This window comes from Falco punctatus (assembly GCF_963210335.1).
Source record: "Falco punctatus genome assembly, chromosome: 2".
In the NCBI taxonomy this organism is placed as follows: Eukaryota; Metazoa; Chordata; class Aves; order Falconiformes; family Falconidae; genus Falco; species Falco punctatus.
In genome coordinates this window covers 98,439,822-98,454,977 of record NC_137581.1, presented here as the reverse complement: position 1 = coordinate 98,454,977, position 15,156 = coordinate 98,439,822, and the positions used below count along the sequence as shown (strand labels likewise).

General features: G+C 36.1%; 1 long non-coding RNA gene across 1 annotated transcript in view; it reads right to left on the bottom strand.

Moving 5' to 3' along the window:
- Positions 1-3,868: 3,868 nt before the first annotated feature.
- Positions 3,869-15,156, bottom strand: part of LOC308059782 — a 58,826-nt gene continuing 47,538 nt past the window's right edge. The window contains exon 2 of the long non-coding RNA XR_013926400.1: positions 3,869-15,156. This exon is cut by the window's right edge and continues 34,094 nt beyond it. This is a non-coding gene — a long non-coding RNA (uncharacterized lncRNA).

Sequence of the window (15,156 nt, the reverse complement as noted above, 5' to 3'; positions counted from 1 at the left end):
TCAGCTTATACTTCTCATGAAGTTATAAAGTAATGTCAGACCATAAGAGGTAGAGATGCAGTGAAAACTGCTTCTAAGACGCATTAGAGTGCTTGAAGTGTTTTGTTACACATTCATTTTTTAGAAAAGCACATTTTTACAATCCTGTGTCAAAAAACTTAACATCTATCTTGTGTAATTATCATTAAAGACCACTACCGCAAACATACTTATAATATTGGGAGAGAATATTCAGAACATGAATGATGAAAAAAATAGGATATCAGATAACACCTAAAAATGTTGTATTTGTATAATACAAATAAAATACAAATACTAGCATAACATATACTTTAAAATGCCATTTCAAAACCCATGGACTTTCTTAGGTGGTTCTAAACAAGAATATATCCAACTTTTTCCTGGAATACACAAACAATTTATACTCTGTCTTAATGTTGTAAATGAAATCTTTGTGCACCACTATCAGTGCCACCACTGGCTGTCCCTGATAGGTTTTTCTTGGTAAATTAAATTGTTGCTACAGCACACTATCCAATAATAAATGAACAACAGTGCTAGACAGCCCCAGTGCAGCCTGCAAGCCATTGTCTTAGCAGCGCACATAAAGCTAGCTTCTTCGTATGTGTTAACTTTTATATGTCTAAAACTGCTCAAATTTTGGTGACTAGAAAGTATACAACAACTGAAGAGAATAAAAAATGAAAAAAAGGAAAAAAAAACCCCTTAAAACTAAAAAAGCAGGGTACCAGGTGGCAGCCTTGTTGTTGCTTTTATCTTAAAAGTAATGTGTCAATTTTTTCCATAACAAGCACATCCTGTATTGTGTGTGTCCACTCAGTCATTGATGGAATTTCTGTGCTTTTCCAATTTCTCACAATGACACTTTTTGATGCCATGATCATGGCTGAGAGCAAAGGTGACCACACTGCCTCCTGGTCAGCAATTTCAGGCATAGCAAAATAAAAGATCTGTCAATTTGTTTGGTTGTTTTGGGAAGTAGGGGTTTCTTTTTTATTTGTTTTAGTCTAAGTGATAGAATTTCTGGATGAAGCCATTCACTACCCATTCTTCCTTCTTTCAAACAATTTGTGATACAATTATATTTAGTTTTCTGACATTACCTTTATATGCTGAACAGTTTCTTTTGCGTGTTTAGTTCCAAAAGGATGATGACACACATGACACAGTTTTAATCTGTTACTTGCAGCTTTAAGAAATAAGATACTCCTTTCTGTTACACATTACCTAGGACTGTGTAGTGAATCTTTGAAATTAAATTGGAAGGAGAAAAAAAAAAAAAAAAGAAAAAAAGGAGATTCCTTTATGTTCAGTGTCATTTCTTTGCTCTTTGCAGCAGCAGAGACAAATCCAGTATAAACATCTGTTATGTCCCTGGAGGTACTTTCCATATGTAAACAACAAAAGCTACCTTTGATATTAATTCTTTTTCTTTCCTTACTCCTAGGTTCACAGCACTTTGACTTTGCTACATAGCTTATATTTAGCAAACTGAACTAACTCTGTCTCCCAACTGAGACCACCAGCTTCTGCATCTAAATCAACAAAAAGCAAGACTTTACAGAGCTTCTGCTACTTCATTTCATAGTCCTGAGATGATAGTAAACATCTGGAAAAGTTCATTTTTATGAATAAAATGCTGTTTAAATCCAGACCTTTCCTACAACACAGTGTTAGACCCTAAAAATTAAGAGTTTATAATAACAATGGATGCTCTGAAATTCTCAAAGTACTTTGTTTTACTTTAGAGTCATGCTTCCTGCTCACACACTATTAATAGAAAGAAAACCCAGAAACAGCCCAATGCTACCCAGGCAGGGTTTTCTAAACTGTTTCTAGAGCCAGTCTGTGCCATGATAAGGCAAATTCGGAAAAGTCTAATTGACAGGTAAATATCATTGAAGTCCTCCAACCATGTTAATATCTTTGAAACTCATGTGGAGTATAAAATTAATGTGCATTAAAGCAAATTTTGTTTCATAAGATATGGTAAACACTGATTAAAAAATTCATTATTGAATTTCTTTACAACATATGTATAGGTACAAGGAAAGGGGCTATTTAAACGGACACATTGGATATCAATTTAGTAGGGTCAAATCAATACAGATTTTACCATATGCTACTCCATTCTTGGTTTCAAGCAAAGGTTATCCCCTAAATGTGTGAAATGAATAACACAAATATTATTTACCACACTTTTTGCCTTCCTACTTTTGCTTAGGCTGAGAAAATGCAGTTTAAAAATATGTCCATAAAAGACAGTACTTTAAACATGCTTTCAATGACTCCTTACAATATGAAATGCTTATCTAAACTTCCTCTTTAGCAGCCACAAAACCTGATTTATTTTTTTTCCACTAGGAAGAGAGAGGATAAAATATTTTTCCCATGAGTGTTGTATTCATCAACAGGTACATGGAATACCATTAACCACCTACTACAGTATCTCTTTTCATTTCCCTTACCTATGAAAGCCCAACAAATACATCTAAATAACAACTCTGAGTTATTGAATCGTCATGTCTTTCCATGCCAGCTTGGCTGCGATTAAATAAAGCCCCCAGCATGACCATTAATGTTTTATGGATCTACTGCTCTTCACTCAAGAAGAGTACATGAAAGAAGTATGAAACAGACAGATCTTCTTCAAGGCCAAACCTTCTTTCTTTCCACAGCAAATGCTCCTTTTGTCTCCCCACCCCTCACCAGTACAAACACAAAATGCAAGACTTGTCCTGAATGTAGGGGAGGTTCTTGCCATTCATGGAAATAAATAATTAAACAGATAAATAAAGAAATCACATTCTTACTGGAATATAAGAAATGTAAGAAATGGAAGAGACAGGTTGGAGACAGCCTTAGGCTTCTGTTGAAAGCAGTAAAAAGCAAGGCAAGTGTCTGACCTGTTACTAGCTGTGGTAATTCAGGGAAAATATCTTTCAAGTTATTAAAGTATCAATATCAGCAGAGAATCATACCAAGGCATTTAATTCAAAAGAATTGTATTTTATCACAACTGAAGCAAAAAAGTGGCATACCATGACAGAGCAGACAACACTGCTTACAAACACTTAAACACACAGACCAATGCTTCTGTTGAAGAAACGAGAAATACATCAGATTTTTCTTTAAAAATAGACCTGAATTTCTCTGCTAGAAAACACAATAGCCATTTATTACTTTTAAAAGTCTGATTATGTCTGGCCTAAATGCTATTCATTGACCTTGCTAGCTGTAATATTTGTGGCCAGATATGGCAATATGGCAAGCAGTGTGGGATTCCTAGTGTCCAGTGAATCCAGAATGGTTTTCTTGCTGATACAGATTTCACAGGGGACATTTTAAGTCAGTAACATAAACAAGTATAAGAGTAATTGCATGTGAATGAAAAGAGTCTCCCCTGGGGAAAAGGCTATCACTTTTCTAAGACATTGAGGGAACTCATCTAGGGTCACATAATTTTTACTCCAAAATCTAAAGTGCTCAGGATGCTTAACACCACTGTTATTTCTTCAGAAAGTAAGAACAGATATTTAAGAACTCATCTCAAAAATGTCTTCAAAGATCTTTCTCCAGATGACCATGTTGTTAAAGCTACAATGATTGTCCTTGGCATAGCAAACCTTTTTTAAAAATATTTTATTTAATCTTTTAGCTAGATGTAGCAAAACAGGAAAAAAAATCAGGAGAAAAAAAGGCAACTCCATTTTCTTCCTCTCAGGGGCATACTACTGTAAGCTTTTTTTTCGGTGTGCATATGGCTACAAGGTGGCTCATCTGTTGTCACCAGGTGCTAAGTCTGTCAAATCGAGTACTTCCAGACAGGCTCTACCCAAAAGCTGTTTTGTTTTTGTTTTTTCCTTTTTCAGGCTATTTTTCCTTAGTGTTTGGAGTTAGACACAGGAACCAAATGAAACTTGCATTCAAGTTAATAAAATCCAAGTGTACTCCCAGCAGCTGATTTCAGTGGCTTACTGTGGCATGATTTATGCCATTTCACTGCTTCTTCATTCTTCCAGGCTCCAAATGCATATTATTTTTCATACCAATTAGCTTAGGGACACAACAAATCCACCTGAGCATTACACTGTGTTATTAGCAGGTATGTTTTCAAAGCGCTGAGCACAGTCACTTAACTGTATCAGCTTTGAAAACTTACATTCTATCATCCCCACCATCAACACCCTGCCCAAGAGAAATAATTTTCCCTTCCCTTCCCTCCTTGGTTCAGCTTTATGTCTTCTGAGCAACATCTATGGACAGATTCTCTGGTCCTTAATATTGTAACTTAAGCCTTTACATCCTCCTGGTTGGCGAATGAATGTAGAAGTACTCTGTATGCATGTACTTCCTTGTAGCTTATTAGTGACAGCATTTTTTCTTCTTAATATTCTGTCCATGTTCCTATTCACAGGAAGAGTGAATGATGTAGACTGTTTCTTGAAATCTTTGCCTTGATGTTTTTTGCTTCCTTTATCCACGTCAGCATGAGGTACAATCAAGAAATGAAAGCCTGCTTTTGAGATATTGATAAGAATAGTGTAGTTCTTCCCTTCTCACCCCTCCCCTGCTCTCTCTCCCTTTTCTTTTCTGAGAAAATGATAATTTTTATGTAGGGCTTTCTTTGAGAATCGGATTGATTTTGTCTTCCTCTTCAAGGCTCATCTGTAAATCCTACCAAAGGGAAGTCTGCATACAAGTCAGTTTCTCCTTAAAGTTTATTCCCATTTTGAAAATCATTCCCAGTCTTTGTGGTTTTTGCAGGTATGTGTTCTACAGTTTCATGCCCCTGCCCCCTTCCCCCTGCCCCCCCCCCCAAAAAAAAAAAAAAAATCGGAACCTTTTTATGTTTCTGTAATATGGAGCTAATAGAATACTTGGTAATAATGCCACATATATTAAACTTTCTGCAGTGACCCACAATTTTTTTTTTTATTGAAAAGTGAGATAAGCAGAGAGTTAATAATTCTTTCATTATTAGTATTTTGGGATGAGGTTTACAACTTATTATAAGCATTTTGTTAAGTTACCAAGCATTGCTCAAAGAATATGCCACTCTGCGTGACACAGCATGCAAGTTTCCATTTACCCTATGAGCTATATTAAATCATATAAAATTCTAGAAGAAAGAGTAAATAAACCACCAGATCTTTTTCCAGCAAAAATCAGCTGGTTTATCTGACCTAAGTCTCAGATGAAAACTGTGCTTAAAGAAAGTCATAATTTATTTCACCTTAATTTTTGCTGGAGATAATCAGATTCAGAAGCCCAGGAACAGTATTCCTACAGAAGTTTATTATTAATGCTGTATCATGTATTTTTGATCAGCCACACATAAAGAGGATTTGCTCTGAATGAATGTCTTATGATGTGTCAGCAGCCTTAAAGGGTCCCAAAAGGGGAACATGGAGGCAATGTTCGAACTATGCCTCCAGGCATACCCAGGAGGCTTTAAATCTGCATTTATCAACATACTCATCCTACAATATAATGTTTTAAATATTTTCTTTCCTAAATAGTACACAAAATAGATAAAACCAGTATGTGAGAAGATCAAACTGTTACTTGTATCAAAGGTTGAAAATGGAAGAAGAACCTTGGATTCCTTATTCATGTGGATACTGGAGAAGCTGGTGGCCTCCATCATACACAACAGTTCTGGACCAGTCCCATGAACAGCCATTCAGCTCACCTATAGATTGACAATAGTTATTCTTTCATGGATGTACTTACTAGTACTTGTAAGGACTCTATTCCCCTAGAAGTTATATACATAGAGGGATAAGGAAACCTATCTCTGCCTAATGGCAGATTACACTACAAATATATCACATTTGCTCTTGTAGCAGCTTAATGTCACTGCTAGCATGGCAAAGTAGGCAGTAAAAGACATCCACTATAAATGCCCATTTTAGCTTACCTTTGCACGTGACTGTTCCTATGTTCATAATGATTAACAGTATTTGGTGTCTAGCAGGACTGTTCTAATAGGGCAAACTGATAAGGTATCTCATGCAAAAAAACATACACAAGAATCCTGTTTCCCTAGCAATATGGTTCTCAAAATGAGGCACTTCCCTCATCCATACTTTTAAGTCTCTCTCTCCAGAATTTTCCGTAACTAAGCAATATTGCTGCATATCTTCTTCACCTAGTTTACCAAACAGCTCCAAACTCCTATTTTTTGCAAAAAGCAGATCTCACAGCCATCACAATTTCTCTTCTGATCAGGCCTTACTGGGTAGTGCAAAGCTATGGTTGTTAGCCACTGCTATTTTTATTTGTTATTGTCTCCAATTGTTTCAATACATAAAAGGAACTAAAATCATTATTTCAATCCAGAAATAAAACAACTCATGCATTTGGAATTGTCTCTGTAGCAAAGACAACTTTGAACATGTAATATACATACAATTTCTTCATGCCTACATTCTACAAGAGTCCTGTAAAAGGTTTGGAGATGTGCTTAAGGTTACTGCACTTTAAAGAAAACAGTGGGTTTTTGAAATAGACCAAAAGGGTCATTTGAGATGTCTTATACCCTGTATACCTTGTGGAAATTAACTCAAAATATGTACCCTCCTTTGTTATGTAAAATATTCAAAACAGGCACATGGTTATATTTTTTATCTTGCAACATGCAGAGCTCACTAGGTGCTTAAACAGCAACTTAAATTAAAATGTTATGCAAAGACAAATTTGACATCAAGAAACTAGGGAATATTCTCTTTTGGGATGTTCAACTAATAATGCAATTAAACCATGGCAGAGAACCAAGATAAGCATTTATATACAACAGTGTCATAAAAGTGAATAACCCTCTATCTTTTATCTTTTTATACTTATGTGTATATAGCAAGAAAACAGGAAAATGTGTCTTTGTATTTAGATTCTGGTTTATTTTCTATGCATTTAGACATGCATACAAAAATTATGGGGAGGGAAGTGAACTGTTCACTACATGTAGCCACCTTCCTGAGAAATTTGAGCTAGAAAAGCAAATATGAGTGAGACAGTCAAGGATCACAAGTGAACAGAGCTCTGCCCTCATAACAAGAGGTTTCAAAAACTCGTCTTAGAGGTTCCTGATAGTTAATCTCATTGAAAACTTGCTTTTCAAGAAAATAAAACACCAGCTCACAAATTTTTAGTGGTGTGCGAATAGCACTGGTAGAAACTCCAAAAGCAGTCCTGGACTTTTTGATGGAATTTGGAGAAACACTAGGAAAGATACAAGTTTTAGCACTTTAGTATATTGGGTAACAGAAGATGATGTGTTGTATAGGAAAGCAAACATTTTTTTTTCCTAAGCCCTTCTAACTTCCAGAATGCGATCCTGTAAATAGAATAGGGTTTTACTGTAAGTCACAGGTAAATTGAAGGGGCCTTCCTCTCTACTGCCCCTTCTCCCCTTTTCCCCCCTCAATTTTAAGAGCACGCTCCTGCTCTCTTGACTGCATGGGGAGATTTATAGTGAAGACACCAATTTGCTATGATTTTCCCTTTCAATGTAGACAGTTTAATTACTCCGTGAAAACAACAGAAATGGAGACCTATCTGTTCACTGTCAGGCAAATGAAAACAAGCTAAAAAGATCTTTAACATCAGGGAAAACTTCTAGTGGACAGAATAGGGGTGTACTAACCACAGCAAAGGATGGATGGATTTCACAGTTATCTACAGTGAGGATATTAGATGTCAAATACAAATATAGAAATGAAACTTCTTTGGCAGGATTCATCGCATGTTGAAGTTGTCTCAGATTAAAAACTTGATTTCAGGAAAGGAAATGGAATATTGTGATCAACCAGAGCAGTCACTGTAGGGAAAAAGTTTCTTGCAAGTTAAACCTGTCTACATTTAGTTAAATGCTAGGAAAAAAAAGCCACCTCCCCCAAAAAACCACCAACAACCAACCAAAAAAGCAGCTTAACTGTAAAATTATGCAATACAGTTCTTTTGCCACAGTCTTGGTTCCATTACAAATTTCAGTATTCTTTCAGAAACTACCTCCTGTGAGGAAATTGCAAGAAATCTGCATTATATTAATTGTTCTCTGTAATTTTCTGCAAAGACTGATCTTACAGAAAAATTGCATTTTCCTTTTTTTTTTTTTTTTTTTTTTTTTTTCCTGTCTAGTTGCCATTGTGTAATTAATGTTCCATGCTAACTTACAGGACTCTGAATTACTCATATTTAATAAAACATTACAAACCTCAAACTATGTAACTCTTTTATCATTTCATCAAATATTCCCTTCGGCTGGTCACCACTGGAACTCAGTCAAGGAAGACTTGTGCTATATTTATACACTTTCAGTCTTTGATTAGTGTTTGAAGCATGTCCAAAGTACAGTCATTATAAATGACTTATATTTATAATAACTTAGGACACCTTTATCTTTTTTCTCTTGAAATATTAATAATTCTTCTAAACTATTTACCTTCATCCAGTTCCGTACCACAAGAAATTTACTCTTGTTCTCTTTTCCTACTGGGCTTCCCCCCTACTCTTAAATTTGATGGTTTGTAAATGTTAAGCGTGTAAGTTAGCTTCCATATGATTTTTGTATAAAATTTCTAAACATGATTGTACTTGATTAAATGAAAAAAACTCTTCACTTCTAGTGGCAGCAGGATAGCTCTTAGAACTTTATAAACTGAATGTACTTCTAGTATTACCTCACTGACCTGGTGCCTTTTCCTTTAGGGCTGAATACAGACTTACATATAGATATGGATCTGCTAACGCTTTGGATCATAATTGTAAGCGTCCATAAGCTTTTACTCACCCAATCCAATATACCCATAATTCTATTTAATCATTATAAGCCTCTTCACAGTCTTTCTAGATAACATTTATTAGATCAGGTTAAGCACTGTCTGAATGTAGCAGAATGTGCATTTCCAGACCAAAGGCAGGGCCAGCTCAGATGTCCATACCATTGTCCCATCTTGCAGTTCTAGAAGGAGCATGAGATTGTGGTAACTTTGTATCAGGGTAGGCAGCCTAGAAGATTTCAAAAACTTCCATGTAAGTAACAGAGAAAAATCTTGCATATTCATTAGTATCAGAAGAATTATCATATCAGTTTAGGAAACTGAACTTTAAATTTCATCTTTTCATATATATTTTCATGGCATCTCCTTTGGTTTACAAAGTAGCATGAAACAAACCTTATATATAAAGTATCAATATAAGTAAAACATAAATATAAATTACAGTGAGTCAATATTAAAATTAATTAACCAGATTTTTAAAAGTGAAGACAATATATTATAGTTTTACATTACTGCAACTTTTCAACTTCAAAGGTTTTTGTAAACATAATGAACTAAATTTTTCCTTCCTTGAACCCAGAAGCTGCATGAGCAAGTGGGATTGGGGAAGCATATTCTCCCAAGAAGTTCAGATTGTTAAGAATAAGAAAATGGGATCAAAAAGAATGTTTGGGAGTCTTCTTGCTGCTTGCACTAGAAATGGTTCTGCTAGAGATCATGTTCTGCTCCAGAATTTCTGTATGCTTCATGGACAACTTACCTGACTGTAAGACAAAACACCATACTGTATTCTGTACTCTATACATAGTACTACGAGCTAGGAAAACTAACATATCCAGTTGCCCTTTAACTTACATTAGTACAATTCTTTTGACTTCCTTACAGATAATTCTAAACTAGTGGTGAAAGTAAACGAAATGGGATACAGAATCATTTGCTACAAGAATCTTTTCCAGTTCTAGTGGGCATGGTCATCTGCTTGCTTTGGTCATTTATCTCATAGTGAAAAGTACTTCAAGACCCCAGATAAAGTCTTAGGAGACTGTCTAAAAACTCGGCTAATTCACGTAAATAAATGAATTAAATTTAGATTTAGACAATTAGTTATATAGTATCCCCAGGTTTTTCCTAAAAATATGATGTGGTTTAACCCTAGCTGGTAACTAAGTGCCACACAGCTGCTCACTCCTTCCCTCCTCACCCAGAGGTATGGGGAGCAGAATTGGAAAAGAATGTAAAACTCAAGGGTTAAGATAAGAACAATTTAATAATTGAAATGAAATAAAAATGAAAGAGCAATAATAATAATAATAATAACAACAACAACAACAACTACTACTACTACTAAAACAACAACAATTATAGTGAAAAGGAGGGAGCAGAGGAGAGGAATGAAATCCAAGGGGAAGGGAAGAAAGAAAAGAAGTGATGCACAGTACAATTTCTCACTACCCACTGACCTGTGCCCAGCCAGTCCCCAAGCAATGATCAGCCCACCCCAGCCAACCTCCTCAGTTTATATACTCAGCATGACATCCCATGGTATGGAATATCCCTCTGGCTAGTTCAGGTCACCTGTCCTGGCTGTGTCCCCTCCCAGTTCCTTGTGCCCCTCCAGCCCTCTTGCTGGCAGGGCCTGAGAAACTGAAAAGTCCTTGACTTAGTATAAACATCACCCAGCAACAACTAAAACCATCTGTGTGTTATCAATGTTGTTCTCACACCAAATCCAAAGCACAGCGCTGCACCAGCTACTAATAAGAAAATCAACTGTATCCCAGCTGAAATCAGAACACATGGTCACATACTATACTCATACAAAGACATAGTTACTTGCTTTAAAATAAATACATGCACAGAAAACATTACAAAGCTGCTAAGACCAGACTTTTAATCTCCCTATATTACATCACTTTATTGGAGACATAAATGATTACTCAAGATAGAAGTCGAAGAGGGATCACATATTTTCCATCTGGAGAACTTTCTAGGAAGACAACAACACACAGTATGACCATGAGCATTTCTTTAAGCAATGTGCAAACACTGAAAAAGACTTTGAAGAACATAAGAAATCAATGAATACAGTGAGTCTTTAAGGTGCTTCAGTAATGTCATTTTAATCACAAGTTATATCTTTAAAAATGTGGTCAGTCTCACCTCCATTTGGATAAATTAATTTAATGTTGCCTTCTTGTTATTGTTTTGTTTTTAAGACTTTACCTGAGTCAAGTCTTTGAAATGCCACTTGGCACTGAAGTGAAAATGTTTCCATCAGTTTTCATGATAGAGATGCCAGATTAACTTTGCAAATTTTAATACCTTTTACTTCATCCAATAGGAAAAGAAAGAACCCCTTTTATGCCTTTAAGGTATATTTTTTCCCTGATTTTTTTTCTTTTTTTTTTTTAAAATATATAGTCCAAAAGGCATTTAAGTCACAGATGAACAGACTTGCTGAAACATTTCTTTTGAAACTGAAGAACAATATAAGGATTTCTGGACAATCATCCTAAAGAATTCTGATTCAGAAAATATTTAAATATGTATGTAAGTGTTATAAGAAATTCTCATGGAACTGAACTAAAGCTAGATCTGTGATTATATACTTTTTAACTTGTGGTCTGTGTTTGCATTTATTTTTTACTATAAATGCTAGCAGTAGAAAAAAAAAATACTAAGTTATTTTGAAACTGAAAGTGTGATACATAAAACTGAGGAAAAAATGTCTTTTGGATGATGCTAACAGCAGTATGCTTCAGGCAGTAAACAGGGACAGAATCACAGGACCAAACTAGAGATATCTGACATGCCAGAAGGTGCAACCTACTTTAATAATTGACCTAACATTAACCAAATGACTTGATTCCTGCAATTTAATTGTCTATACTTGTTCATAAATGGGCATGTAATTACATACTGCAGACCCCTGTAGTCTCTAAAGGGCAGTGTCAGGAGGTAAGAAGGACAGGCACATAAGGTATTTTAATGGGATGCATCTACCCGCGAGATGTGGTGTGACTGTTACCCCTGTTGTGAGAGCAGCCACCATTGATAACAGTACCCACACACTGATTTCAGTTCCTACCAAAGTGTACGCACCCTTACCTAACAACAATATCTTTATAAATGATCTGGAGAAGGTGTTCAACTGCACTCTCAGTCAGTTTTCAGATGACGTCAAGCTGTGCAGGAGTGTTGATCTGCTTGGCTGTAGGAGGGCTCTGCAAAGGGATCTGGACAGGCTGGATCAATGGGCCAAGGCCAACTGTATGAGGTTCAACAAGGCTCAGTGCCGGGTCCTGCACCTGGGTCACAACAACCCCACGCAACTCTACAGGATTGGGGAAGAGTGGCTGGGAAGCTGCCTGGAAGAAAAGGACCTAGAGGTGCTGGTCGACAGCTGGCTGAACATGAGCCAGGAGTGTGCCCAGGTGGCCAAGAAGGCCAACAGCATCCTGGCTTGTATGACAAAAATTGTGGCTAACAGAACTAGGGAAGTGATTGTCCCCCTGTACCCGGCACTGGTGAGGCTGCACCTTGAATGCTGTGTCCAGAGTTGGGCCCCTCACTGCAGGAGGGACACTGAGGTGCTGGAGCAAGTCCAGAGAAGGGCAACAGAGCTGGTTGAAGGGTCTAGAGAGCAAGTCCTCTGAGGAGCAGCTGAGGGAACTGGGTTTGTTTATCTTGGAGAAAAGGAGGCTCAGGGGAGACCTTATGACTCTCTACAACTACCTGAAAGGAGGTTGTAGCCAGGTGGGTGTCAGTCTCTTGTCCCAAGTAGCAAGTGATAGGATGAGAGAAAATGGCTTCAAATTGCATGAGGGAAGGTTTATATTGGCTGTTAGGAGCAATTTCTTCACTGAAAGGGTGGTCGAACACTGGAACAGGCTGCCCAGGGAGGTGGTTGAGTCACCATCCCTGGAGGTATTTAACAGATGTGTCAATGTGGTGCTTAGGGACATGGTATAGTGGTGGACTTGGCAGTGTTCTGTTAATGGCTGGACTCAATGATCTTAAATGTCTTTTCCAACCTAAACAATTCTATGATTCTATGATCACCTATGACATGCAAGACAAAACTAAAAGTATTGTGAAGCTCTTTCAAATTTCAGCATAATAACTCGTAAGAACAAACAAGACAAGGTCATGTAATACTACAGAAGACAAGGACATGAGCATTGTGGGTGATGTCAGTAAAAAGGAAAATCTCTGGTAATTTCTTTGGTATTTCCTGATTTTTGTTACCAGCTTCCCAACATCTTCATAAACACTCAATAACAGGAGGAAGCTCTGACCTGCCTCCATCTGACCTCATGCCTTCTACCACCAAATTTCCAGTTTCACTATCATCACAGAAAATGAAGATAATCTCTTTCAGCTTCCATTTTATTAAGCTACAGAAGCCAACCTTGTTTACTTTCACAAAGCAGATTTCTTCTTCCCTCACAGTTATCCAGATTATATTGTCTTTTGTTTCCTGCCCAGTTGTGTGCCATTAGCAAATTACACCAACATGCTCCTAGATATTGTGTTTGTTAAAAAAATTGAAGGATTGACTCTAAAGTAATCTTTGAGGAATCTTTTTTTCAATGCAAGATCACGAGTCTTACCACTCTAAACACTTTATATTAAAAGCTGTTTGAATCTTCTTCTCTAGTCAATGAATGCATGAAGAAAAAATTCCTACTAATCAACTACCCTTTTAAAAATGAACTAGTAAATTCTATTTGCCTCCCTATCAGATATCATGAAGTCTAGGTTCAAGATTAATAACTCTGTGTTAACTTACCCTAGAAATCAGTCATTTTAAAGAAAGATACCTTCTTCCAGCAATATAATTTGCCATTGGTAGAATGGGTAAAATATTTACATGTGTCCATTTACATCTGTAATGTTTTCTGAAAAAGACTATCCTAAAGTCATTCATGTTATCAAGCTCAGAATAACCTGAGTATTCAAATATCTGCTCTTTAAAAATCCTGACCAGATATTGTCCATTTAATCTAATTTGAGCACATGCCATTCTTTTCATTCTACTTTACATATAATCATCAGGGGGAGGGTTTCCCTGCATTTTTTCACATTATCCACAGTGTTTGTATCCTGAAAGCTGACAACAATGCTCCATTTTATTTTGGAATTATACTTAGATTACCTTTCTCATTTCATAATGCCATGCCTACTTTTCTTTTTACCTGAATGGCTGAAGGGTTTATTACTATTTATTTTTATTCAGTTTGAGTCATAAGACTGCAAACTGGTTTTTTGTCTCCTCTGTGCATTAAAATCTTATGCATTAAATGAACTTCAGTGTCTATAGAACAATAACTCTAGACTTAGGTAAAAGTAAAGCACCAGAGGAAAAAAATATTCACGTATTTTGGCACCTTACCATTGCAAAATTAGTATCTTCTATATACCTGTAGAAGACTGACTGAACTATTATTTTACATCTGATGTAGTCAGTGGTTCTTAAAAACATTTGTTATATGTCAGGAGCACCTTGTCCTTGCCACAGCCAAAAGTATTTGTTGTATGCCAGGGCACCTTGACCCTGAGAAAGCATGAGTTAGTCTTTGCAGAAAAGAACATGTACATTTTGCTTCATTCAGAAGTCATATTAGAAGTCTGTGGATTTATTTGGTTTGGGTTTTTTGTTGTGGTTTGTTTTTAAAATGAAATGCACTTTTGTAATTTCTTAGTTCTTCTGTTTGTGAAAATGGATGAATGATACCAATGAGTCTTCTCACTGTAATCGCTGAAGAAAAACAAAGAAACATGAAATGATGAAGTTGAAACTTGTAATTTTATTCCATCTTTTAGTCAAAATCAACTTTTCTTATATCAAAGCTCTGTTCCTCCTTCTACCCTGCTCTCATCTGGAAGTCAGTTCCTCCCTTTAAGTTTTCTTGTAATTACATGAGGTAATTATGTGAGAAAGCACAAAGTTTTAGAGAATTTTATTGTGACAGATATTAATAGACAAATGATCTTTAATTTCTAAAGGGACAAATCCATTGAAAAAATCCAAATCCCTTCTCCAAAAATCAAAAGCAATTTAGATAAAACAGTTAACACCAGCAACAGATCCACAAGGTATTTATTTTTAGCAGAAATTTTCAAAAGAAAATTTCAACCTGAGGCAGAGGTTTATTGTGGGAAATGTCCATAAAAATGGTTAAAATTCAGGGTTTCAAAGTGTTGGGGAACATTATTTCATCATCTGATATTTTCTAAAACAAACTGAAAAATCAGTGGATCTTCTAATAGATTTCAACTAAAATTAGTTAATATAGTAGTACTCTACCTTTCAAGATTTGTATCTGGCAAGTGAATCACCACAGCTGCT